At 39.0% G+C, this 12,632-nt stretch overlaps 1 protein-coding gene across 2 annotated transcripts in view; it reads left to right on the plus strand.

Annotated features, from left to right (window-relative positions):
• Window positions 1-3,272: 3,272 nt before the first annotated feature.
• map1aa (microtubule-associated protein 1Aa) overlaps window positions 3,273-12,632 on the plus strand; it is a 56,332-nt gene continuing 46,972 nt past the window's right edge. Inside the window, exon 1 of one of the 2 annotated variants that reach the window (XM_061975106.1) lies at window positions 3,273-3,374. The gene's annotated coding sequence lies outside the window, so the exon portion shown is untranslated. The other variant, XM_061975105.1, reaches the window with a different exon arrangement.

Here is a 12,632-nt window from a genome sequence, read left to right on the forward strand (position 1 = left end):
CAAATCCTTTTGCATCTTGGGAAAACAAAAACTCCACAGTCCAAGTCTTGACAATTGGCCTAGAAAACGTTGAAGATCTCTGATCTAAGGGGTTGGTTACCCACATTTTTTTCCATATGCAAATGGCTGTTGTTCAACTCCTGAAGGTCTTTATGTGGCCGGTGAAAGTCATGAGTTAAAAAAAAAAAGTCCCACTAAAATTCTTTGAGATCCAACCTGGGGGCCAACTCATATGAATGTTAAAAATAACTATATTTATTTTTATTTTTATTTTTTTTACTTTGAACGCTTCGATTATAAGTTTTTATTTTTCATGTGTTTTGCTAGTGCCCTTTTTGTCAAACAAAACTTTGTTTTTAAGGCAAACATACAAGATATGCAATATTTTGCCCCAAAAATATTTCAAAGTGGATTTTTTTGATGTAAAGTAATTGGAACCTTGAGTAAGTTGATTTTTATTAATTATATTTTTTTGAGCAATGACAGTGAAGTGTTTATTGATGAACACATATTATGTTTTGCATATAGTGAATGCTTATATTCATCTTGTAGAAAGTGAAGCACCAGTTTTAGGTAAATAGGGGTATTTCATTGTGAGCACACAATAAAACACAGCCGTTAACTTTGACATCACATGTTGACTATAGTCCTCGCAAGATAAAAGGCAGCAAATTGGACCTTGGTATGCAAAGTGACAGCCCTATCCGTGAGAAGAGATCAACTTTACACCAACATTTATGTTATGACTTAAATCTGTTGTTTTCGGACAGTTAGACACACAAACATCTCCTTACATGGTCAGGTTGTATTCTACTGAACTAGTGCACACCTAGACAGTAAGGAATATAAAACTGTTGGTCTGGCGTCTCCATTTTGGGAGTGACACATTGTTTTGGCTAGACCTACTCCAGGTACTGCAGACCTGTATAATGAGGCTCACTTGTAATAAAGCAACTTGTTCAACGATGCATCCCCGACGTCTCCTTTGACCCAGGCACACTGCCGCGTCACCTTTCTGCCCGGGGGAGGGGGACAAGGCCAGAAATACACATCAACAGCTTTAAAGAAAAAAAAATGCTTGCATGGCAGTTTTGCTTTATTAGGTCAACATTGCAACTTGTTACATTTCACATGTTTGCTCTTTTGTCCCACTTTTTAATGTTTCTTTCAATTTTTTTTAGAATGTTCTGTGGGCGCAAATGCCCCCCGGGCCATAGTTTGGACACCACTTCCCTAAAGCCAGAAAGTTAATTGAATTGTTGCAGTTAAGTATCAGCTCAGTCAAGAACATGCCACACACATGTTTATATACACAATGGCTAGGTTGACATATGTATTTTTGGTATTAACAGTGGTAAACTTTTTTACACTGTATGACTGTGTCTTGAAACAGGGCTTAAGTTTGATAAACCTTTTATTTTGACGACCGTTTGAACCTAATTACCAGAGGTGTGGACTCGAGTCACATGACTTGGACTCGAGTCAGACTCGAGTCATGAATTTGATGACTTTAGACTCGACTTGACAAAATGTAAAAAGACTTGCAATTCGACTTAGACTTTAACATCAGTGACTTGTGACTTCACTTGGACTTGAGCCTTTTGAATTGACATGACTTGACATGACTTGCTACTTTCCCCAAAACCCAAAGATGAAAAAGTTATTCGGGAGCGCTCCGTATTTTTCATTGGGTACTTGTCTATCAGCGTTGCGTGTGTCAGCTGGTGTGCTCTCAGTACAACAGCCAATCAAATTAGATCTACTTTGTTTTCATCACACAGCATTCATCCAATCAAATTGCAGGACAACCAACGAAGAAGACATGTCCAAACCACACGCCAGTGAACAAAAAATGATGCCTAAAATAATTTCGTTTGGGTATAAAAATTACGAGGTGGTCAACACAAAACGGTTTGCAGTATGCAACACATGCGGTTCGAAAATTACCGATGGAGAGGCAACAACTTCCAACTTCGTCCGGCATTTGAAGTTGCACAAAGAAGGGTAAGTTTTGAATGTAAGATAACGTTTATTGGCTAAGTAACGTGACTTTTATTTGCTGTGTAGTTAAATCAGTGAGGCTGTAAACTCACTGCTAACGTTATAACGTTATTGCAAACACGGGAATCTGTTGCAGTTCACTACCTTATTCATACTTTTTGTTCAGTGATTTTTTTTTAAGCAGGGAGTCAATATATCACACGTAACGTTAGACGGCGGTCAGCAGCACCGCGTATTTTAGCCACCTAAAAAAAGACAAAAATAGTAAAATAAAGGTCAGTTAAAATGTATACTATATTATGAATATGTGTACCGTTTTAGCTAGCTTTCTGACATACTGTTGGTTGTTTACCTCAGCGGTCCCCAACCACCGGGCCGCGGCCCGGTACTGGTCCGTGGATCGATTGGTATCGGGCCGCACAATAAATAAATTTTTTCTTTTTTTAATTAAATCAACATAAAAAACACAAGATACACTTACAAGTAGTGCACCAACCCAAAACAACTCTCTCCCCCCTTTTGTTCTGGGCATTGAACATGAAGACTCTTCCTTCACTGTTCCGAGTGGCCATGAGAGTCTTGGCAGTGCCTGCCTCCAGTGCTCCAGTGGAGCGAGTTTTCAGCCATGGTGGCATCATACTACGCCCCCATCGTGCACAAATGACTGACAGACTCTTGGCTAATTTGGTCTTTTGCAAATGCAATGCAGCATAGGGCCCTGACATATAAAAAGTACAACTTTTTTGTTATGTTCACGTATATGTCATGTTTTTTCAATGTTAACACTTTTGTACAAATAAGTACATTTGCACTTTATTTTTCAATGTGTTTGTTCTGTAAAGGAATGAGTTAATGTTTAAAATGACTGGTTAATAGTGCTATTATAAAGTGCAATGTCAGCACAATTTTCTTTCCTGCAATTTAAAATGCACTTGTTTTAATAAATAAATACAGCGTTTGAAAAGCATACACAATCTGTGTTAATATATTAGTCTGTGGTTAAAAGGACTTGAAAGGACTCGAAACTCAAAATGCAGGACTTAGGACTTGACTTGAGACTTTCCAGTCTTGACTATTTGGACTTGACTCGGGGCTTGCCTGTCTTGACTCGGGACTTGACTCGGACTTGAGGGCAAAGACTTGAGACTTACTTGTGACTTGCAAAACAATGACTTGGTCCCACCTCTGCTAATTACTGCTTCGATAATAGGCCACTGTAGTACTAAACGTGTTAATCAGTAACGTTGATTGTGGTGAATTTTACGAGCGGTCCCTGAATGTAGCATGAGCAGCGTTGACTATCCATCCTCATCCGCAGCCCAAGCAGCATCAAAGCCCCGCCCTCGCCTCCATCCTGACCGCCAACGGACGCGGTAAGACACCTCCACGTTTAATCTCGTCCTTAACGTCCTAAAACTAGGACATTTCGGGTTTTTTCCACGGTTGAATACAGAATTAGGTGGGGGATTCGACGGAGTCGTGTCGTTAACGCACTGTCTTATCAATTTACGGCCATTTGGAGCGTCACGGTGTATGCTGATGTGTCACACCGGAGGAATCTATCGGTATTATCGGTGGATTCAGGTTATCATGTAAGTAATATGATGCATGATGACGACCATTTCGGCAGCTGGACTTAAGAAACGCCATTTTTTGGGGGGGGGATTAATGTGAAAATTTCATCCGTCTCATCAGATTACATACAGTGTATATTGTTTCTATGTATTGACCACCGTGGGCCACACATTTATCAGTGCATTTGCAACTATCATTTCAGTTCAGTAGATTTAGGTGACCTGGTTTATATTTGGGGGGTAAAAGCATCTAATTCTGACCTGAGGCTGACTGAGATAGTGAATCTATTTAAACCTCACTCTCCAAAAAAAACCCCAAATTATGCAACAGGCTAGACCAGTGTGGCATGGTAGCCTTCGTAAGGCTTGTCGATTTGGCTGAAAACTATCACGATGTAAGTATTTTAGATTGGTCGATAGAGCTGAGCGATATGGACAAAAAAGTATATCTCGATATATTTTTACTCAAACTCGATATTCGATATACAGGTAAAAGCCAGTAAATTAGAATATTTTGAAAAACTTGATTTATTTCAGTAATTGCATTCAAAAGGTGTAACTTGTACATTATATTTATTCATTGCACACAGACTGATGCATTCAAATGTTTATTTCATTTAATTTTGATGATTTGAAGTGGCAACAAATGAAAATCCAAAATTCCGTGTGTCACAAAATTAGAATATTACTTAAGGCTAATACAAAAAAGGGATTTTTAGAAATGTTGGCCAACTGAAAAGTATGAAAATGAAAAATATGAGCATGTACAATACTCAATACTTGGTTGGAGCTCCTTTTGCCTCAATTACTGCGTTAATGCGGCGTGGCATGGAGTCGATGAGTTTCTGGCACTGCTCAGGTGTTATGAGAGCCCAGGTTGCTCTGATAGTGGCCTTCAACTCTTCTGCATTTTTGGGTCTGGCATTCTGCATCTTCCTTTTCACAATACCCCACAGATTTTCTATGGGGCTAAGGTCAGGGGAGTTGGCGGGCCAATTTAGAACAGAAATACCATGGTCCGTAAACCAGGCACGGGTAGATTTTGCGCTGTGTGCAGGCGCCAAGTCCTGTTGGAACTTGAAATCTCCATCTCCATAGAGCAGGTCAGCAGCAGGAAGCATGAAGTGCTCTAAAACTTGCTGGTAGACGGCTGCGTTGACCCTGGATCTCAGGAAACAGAGTGGACCGACACCAGCAGATGACATGGCACCCCAAACCATCACTGATGGTGGAAACTTTACACTAGACTTCAGGCAACGTGGATCCTGTGCCTCTCCTGTCTTCCTCCAGACTCTGGGACCTCGATTTCCAGAGGAAATGCAAAATTTGCATGGTTGGGTGATGGTTTGGGGTGCCATGTCATCTGCTGGTGTCGGTCCACTCTGTTTCCTGAGATCCAGGGTCAACGCAGCCGTCTACCAGCAAGTTTTAGAGCACTTCATGCTTCCTGCTGCTGACCTGCTCTATGGAGATGGAGATTTCAAGTTCCAACAGGACTTGGCGCCTGCACACAGCGCAAAATCTACCCGTGCCTGGTTTACGGACCATGGTATTTCTGTTCTAAATTGGCCCGCCAACTCCCCTGACCTTAGCCCCATAGAAAATCTGTGGGGTATTGTGAAAAGGAAGATGCAGAATGCCAGACCCAAAAACGCAGAAGAGTTGAAGGCCACTATCAGAGCAACCTGGGCTCTCATAACACCTGAGCAGTGCCAGAAACTCATCGACTCCATGCCACGCCGCATTAACGCAGTAATTGAGGCAAAAGGAGCTCCAACCAAGTATTGAGTATTGTACATGCTCATATTTTTCATTTTCATACTTTTCAGTTGGCCAACATTTCTAAAAATCCCTTTTTTGTATTAGCCTTAAGTAATATTCTAATTTTGTGACACACGGAATTTTGGATTTTCATTTGTTGCCACTTCAAATCATCAAAATTAAATGAAATAAACATTTGAATGCATCAGTCTGTGTGCAATGAATGAATATAATGTACAAGTTACACCTTTTGAATGCAATTACTGAAATAAATCAAGTTTTTCAAAATATTCTAATTTACTGGCTTTTACCTGTATATCTCAAAATATTTTCAAGTGAAAGTATACATATACAGATATTTATTTTTGAGCGAGATTCACTGAAATTGAAGTGAATGACAACTGTACTGTAAACAGTCAGTGGCACTTTTATTAACCCAGTTAGTCAAGATGGGTATTAAAAGCACATAAAATAAACTGTTTAAGTAGTATAATAACAATACAAAAGGTATCAAACACAGATAAAAAATACATTTGCAGGCAGGCACGTTTTAATTCCCAGTCGACGATGTAATGGACACATGTACGGTTCTGGTCAGCGCCAAGAAAGTGACTTGACTCAATTGTGCGGCTATGATCTTCCAAACTTCGGCATACATTTTTGGCAGCATTTCTCGTGCGAAATATGCCCGGCTTGGAAACTCGAGAACAGTTTTGATTTGGGCTTACATCAATCAATCAATCAATCAATCAATCTTTATTTATATAGCCCTAAATCACAAGTGTCTCAAAGGGCTGCACAAGCCACAACGACATCCTCGGTACAAAGCCCACATACGGGCAAGGAAAAACTCACCCCAGTGGGACGTCGATGTGAATGACTATGAGAAACCTTGGAGAGGACCGCATATGTGGGTAACCCCCCCCCCTCTAGGGGAGACCGAAAGCAATGGATGTCGAGTGGGTCTGACATAATATTGTGAGAGTCCAGGCCATAGTGGATCCAACATAATAGTAAGAGTCCAGTCCATAGTGGGGCCAGCAGGACACCATCCCGAGCGGAGACGGGTCAGCAGCGTAGAGATGTTCCCAGCCGGGAACCACATGGTAAACAACTCAAATGAAGGTTTTATCCAGATGCATACATTAGTCCAAATGTGGCCAAGTAGACGCATTGTGGGTTTCCTGGACGTCGTCTGCATCGCTATACCACAGACTATAAAAATGGGACCCATTACCTCCCTGCTTGGCACTCAGCACCAAGGGTTGGAATTGGGGGTTAAATCACCAAAAATGCTGCTGCTCACTGCTCCCCTCACCTCCCAGGGGGTGATCAAGGGTGATGGGTCAAATGCAATGACAATCATTGGTACTTTAACTTTAACTTTAAAATAAAAATCTAAAGAAGAGAATCCCTCTGCCATCTTCCACTAGTCTTTTTAAATATACAAATAGCCCGCTTGAATATTCCTTCTTTCTTTTCTATGACTCTCTCGTCGTCATTTGGGATGTCTGTTATGATTTCCCTTCCTGGTTCGATGACCCGTCCTATCTTGCCTCTAATTGGCCCGTCCCTAATGTTTTGCCATAATCTCAACCAATCGTGACTCATCGTAGTAAACAAACAACCAATCATGAATGTTCTAATATGTGCAAGCACGTATTGGAAGGAGGAAGGGGAGGGGTTTTAGTAGCGAGTCGGAAGCGGGGGAAATCAAGGAACACAACAAATAAGCAGTGTTTGGTCATTTTAACGTGAAATAGATTATATCGATATTACGATATTTTCTTATTTCATATCTAGTTTAAGATATATATCGATATATCTTACAAACTCGATATATCGCCCAGCCTTATTGGTCGATGTCAATAATTATTGATAGTTTTTATGACCTATGTAAAATATGGACCGGGAGATAAATATAAGTAACATTAACATTTTAGTTAATGTAAACTTCCTCTGACTAGAATCCCCTCAGATATCAAGGCAGAAAGGACAATAAATGTCAACATAACCATGGAAAACACTCCACAAATCTAAAATCACGATAAAGCCTTGACAATATACTTCTTTAAATGAAGGTGCAAAAATAAGAAATATGTAAGAAATGCTTAATAAAGTGTGACAAAATAGTGTTGCAAAGTGTAAAAATGTAAACATAGAGAAACCCGAGACGAACAATTTTTGCAGGTTTACTGCCAGGAAGTTATAGAATAGAATAGAAAGTACTTTATTGATCCCTGGGGGAAATTCATGTAATCTGTAATATGTGATCTGTGTAACGTTTAATTTTGTCCGTTATTCTTATTTAAGTATGGAAAGGAATTTATGTTATGCAGTAATTATTATTTAAATATTATTGGACCAAATCATTACTTTAAAGTAGCTCATTTGTAATATTGTGTTATTTAGTTTATTCATAAAGTCCTGCACTTTAGTTCCTACCTGTTGTTTCTGTACATCCGAATGGGGAATGGACAAGGGTTAAAAAGAAAAGACGAGGGCGGCGAAGGATTACGGTCCGTTTCAAAAAATCCCAAAAATTGCAGTAATTCTCAGGGGCAAATTTTTCAAACGTGCATATATTTAAATAAATCACACTGTTTTTAAAATGTTTTTTTTTTTTATCATTATAGGGATGTTAGGATATGAACATTTCATATCACGGTTATTGTGGCCAAAATTATCATGGTAACGTTGAATGAGCTCAAAAAGTACTTATACACTGACTGAAATATTTTAACCAAGTTCTATTTAAAAAAATGCAATAAATAGACACACAGTATACATTTTTGGCAGAAGAAACTAAATGAACTTGTTCTGGTTTCTAAAAGGGGAACTTCACTTTTTGGGGGCATTGTGCCATTCATTCACAATCCTTACAGATTATAAAACAATGGAGCCTATGGGAGCTGCTCTATTCTGCCTTTAAAGCGCTTAAAAAAACATTGAAACACTTTAATCAAGGTTTAATATACACACTGTAAGTATATATGTGATGTAGTAACAGACACATTCATAATAACATGTAATAGTTACATATTTCAAAAATTCCCCTCTAAATGGGACCTATTATGCAAAACCAACTTTTCTTACTTGATGGTACCTGTTTTTGTGTATTTGGGATCACCACAAGTCCTGAAAATTTTAGAAATCAAACTGTGGAGGCAACGTGGAGATATTTATAAAATAATCTTGCCTTCCTTCATACTTCCTCCAAACGAGCCGTTTGGAATTTGCTCTACCTGTGATGTTTTCTGCCCTGTGATGTCAGCGGATATCTTCATATACGGTTGAAATTTACCTGAGGATCTTGCGCAAATCCGCCTTTGTAGTCCAACATTTTCGTTAAGAAGTTATTTTTTCTCTATCCTCTTGTTGTGGGGCAGACTGACTCATAAATGCACATGCATCCTTTGCTGTTGCCATTTCTAATACAAAGTAGCGTATAGTAGGCCTGCATGATTAATCGACATCAAAACATCATCAAGGTTTTCATTTGTGCTGTAACAGAACCGCTAAAGGCTGAGTTTTTGTTTCTATGCCGTCACCGGCATTTGAGTGACAGATATGTTCGCCAATCAGAATTGTTGAGCCTCTCGTTTGTTTGTCTCCAGCTTCAACAAGTGAGAAAGAGGTCTCAGTCTATGCATTGCTCTTAGCACCTAAGTGTTTATCTAGCAGTAGAATTAACTGAACACAGTGAGCCCTCTTTTCAGTCATCCACAATCTTTTCCTCTGGGAGTGGAGAGCGGGGTGCCAGCTTAACACACACAGGAAGCACAGACAGTCTCTCTGCTCGCGACTCGCTAGTGAGAAGTGCCACAAAGTAACAAAAACTAGGAGGAAAAAATATAATTACAAAGCCAAAGGTCCCGCTGTAGTAATATTTAAGCGTCAAATGATATATATATAAATACAGGTAAAAGCCAGTAAATTAGAATATTTTGAAAAACTTGATTTATTTCAGTAATTGCATTCAAAAGGTGTAACTTGTACATTATATTTATTCATTGCACACAGACTGATGCATTCAAATGTTTATTTCATTTAATTTTGATGATTTGAAGTGGCAACAAATGAAAATCCAAAATTCCGTGTGTCACAAAATTAGAATATTGTGTAAGGCTAATACAAAAAAGGGATTTTTAGAAATGTTGGCCAACTGAAAAGTATGAAAATGAAAAATATGAGCATGTACAATACTCAATACTTGGTTGGAGCTCCTTTTGCCTCAATTACTGCGTTAATGCGGCGTGGCATGGAGTCGATGAGTTTCTGGCACTGCTCAGGTGTTATGAGAGCCCAGGTTGCTCTGATAGTGGCCTTCAACTCTTCTGTGTTTTTGGGTCTGGCATTCTGCATCTTCCTTTTCACAATACCCCACAGATTTTCTATGGGGCTAAGGTCAGGGGAGTTGGCGGGCCAATTTAGAACAGAAATACCATGGTCCGTAAACCAGGCACGGGTAGATTTTGCGCTGTGTGCAGGCGCCAAGTCCTGTTGGAACTTGAAATCTCCATCTCCATAGAGCAGATCAGCAGCAGGAAGCATGAAGTGCTCTAAAACTTGCTGGTAGACGGCTGCGTTGACCCTGGATCTCAGGAAACAGAGTGGACCGACACCAGCTGGACTGCTGCTGAGTGGTCCAAAGTCATGTTTTCTGACGAAAGCAAATTTTGCATTTCCTTTGGAAATCGAGGTCCCAGAGTCTGGAGGAAGACAGGAGAGGCACAGGATCCACGTTGCCTGAAGTCTAGTGTAAAGTTTCCACCATCAGTGATGGTTTGGGGTGCCATGTCATCTGCTGGTGTCGGTCCACTCTGTTTCCTGAGATCCAGGGTCAACGCAGCCGTCTACCAGCAAGTTTTAGAGCACTTCATGCTTCCTGCTGCTGACCTGCTCTATGGAGATGGAGATTTCAAGTTCCAACAGGACTTGGCGCCTGCACACAGCGCAAAATCTACCCGTGCCTGGTTTACGGACCATGGTATTTCTGTTCTAAATTGGCCCGCCAACTCCCCTGACCTTAGCCCCATAGAAAATCTGTGGGGTATTGTGAAAAGGAAGATGCAGAATGCCAGACCCAAAAACGCAGAAGAGTTGAAGGCCACTATCAGAGCAACCTGGGCTCTCATAACACCTGAGCAGTGCCAGAAACTCATCGACTCCATGCCACGCCGCATTAACGCAGTAATTGAGGCAAAAGGAGCTCCAACCAAGTATTGAGTATTGTACATGCTCATATTTTTCATTTTCATACTTTTCAGTTGGCCAACATTTCTAAAAATCCCTTTTTTGTATTAGCCTTAAGTAATATTCTAATTTTGTGACACACGGAATTTTGGATTTTCATTTGTTGCCACTTCAAATCATCAAAATTAAATGAAATAAACATTTGAATGCATCAGTCTGTGTGCAATGAATAAATATAATGTACAAGTTACACCTTTTGAATGCAATTACTGAAATAAATCAAGTTTTTCAAAATATTCTAATTTACTGGCTTTTACCTGTATATATGATATATCGGCAATATGAGCCCATCGACACGGCGGAACGGGTGAGAATGCCGTGATCACATAGCAATAAACAAAATTAAAATGTTGGATGTCATATTTCCAACTAGGAAAATATGCACTTTACTTGTTCAATAAATATTTAACTTTAATTTTTGCTTACAGAAATGAGTCCAATTAAATTATTTTTGCTTGTTTATTTATTTAGGATAACAAAGTTATGTGCCTTACAATTACAGTACAATGGTAAATAATCCTACAGTAATGAGAAACAAAAGTTAATATCCTTTTAAATGGTTACTTGCATTATTATTATATATTATGATTACATTACATTTTAATCACTGTATAGTTTTTATCAGTTATTTCTTACGTTTAAAAGCATGATGTAAACAAAAGCTCTGAGTCTGTCTGCATGAAGCCAAATATTTTTGAAAGTAAACTATTGCACATTGTTCTAACATGTGGCAACTGGGGAAAACATATGTTGATTGACAGTCTAAAAGTAACATGTCTTCTTTGAGTCGTTATTTTGACAGTTTTATGCAATTTTACGGATAAAATATTTAAAAAAAGCAATTCTGATTGCAATTGCAATTTTCGAGAGAACATTTTTTTTTTTTAAATATAGTAGTTTTAACTTATATCTGTCAGTAGACTCCATATGGACGTGCTCAAAACTACAAGATAGCTGACAGGGAGAAGATGCAGTCTAAGTGGAGCTATGTAAATTAGACGCGCATCCTTAAGAGACGTTTTGTTGTAGACACCGTGAAATATTCCTTCGATTTAGAATCGATCACTCTACTCTAAAGAGCACAGTCTGTGGGTTTAATTTGCACAATTGAATAACTTAGTTGCTCTGACTGCAATTTGTTTATACAAGTTTAGATTGGAAAATGTTATTCATATTAAAGTGTCTTATATATTTGTCTTAGTATTTAACCTAGCGAGCAAGCTGGCGTAAGCTTGCTTCTCCAATAAATGAGCCGTATCCAATAGTTTATCAAAAGCCAGGGATCAATCAAATTCTAATGTCGGGAGTTTTTCCGCGGTTTATCATTATACTGTTTATCGTTACATCTCTATATCATTATTATTAGACTCCTCATTGTCTTCCAGTGGTCATTCTCATGTTTTTAATGGGTGGTCCGAAAGGACAATTGACAGGGGCTTTTATTTTATTTTATTAGAACTGAATAGAACGACTCAAAAGTAATCCATCAAGTCAAAAATTTGGCACACTCGCTTAGTCCACAGAACATTCATGCATGTAATAAAGACAAGTCAAAAGAAAACTCAGCTAATGAATGTGATTGGGTCTCCTGTGTGTTGATGAATATTTCACCAGCCAGCCAGGACAAGTTGGCTGTGCTGGCAAAGCTCGCTGGGGCACGGGAAGAAGGGTCAGCTGTCATGCTATTGACAGTGCAGCGTGAGTCTTTGAGTAGAATGGCAGAATTCGTTTGCAATGCAGTTTGTTAATTAATGTGAATTAATATTTTTGTGCAGCCATCCTCAGCATGTTAGCCAAAACAACAATTTTCCTTGTGGATCAATAAAGTTTGTCTAAAAACTTTTTCTTAATTTTTCTCAAGCTGCTGTGCGACCTACTGCCTGATCACACTTTGAAAACTGCTGGGTTTAAACACAAACATTAAAAAAATCAAAAATAACCCTGATGGCGGTTTTATCCAGAAAGGCGACATAGTTTGTGTATCCGTGAAATTAATATACAATTCAGTACACAATATTCCGGTAAAGGTTGACATTCTTT

This window comes from Nerophis lumbriciformis, linkage group LG15 (assembly GCF_033978685.3).
Source record: "Nerophis lumbriciformis linkage group LG15, RoL_Nlum_v2.1, whole genome shotgun sequence".
NCBI lineage: Eukaryota > Metazoa > Chordata > Actinopteri > Syngnathiformes > Syngnathidae > Nerophis > Nerophis lumbriciformis.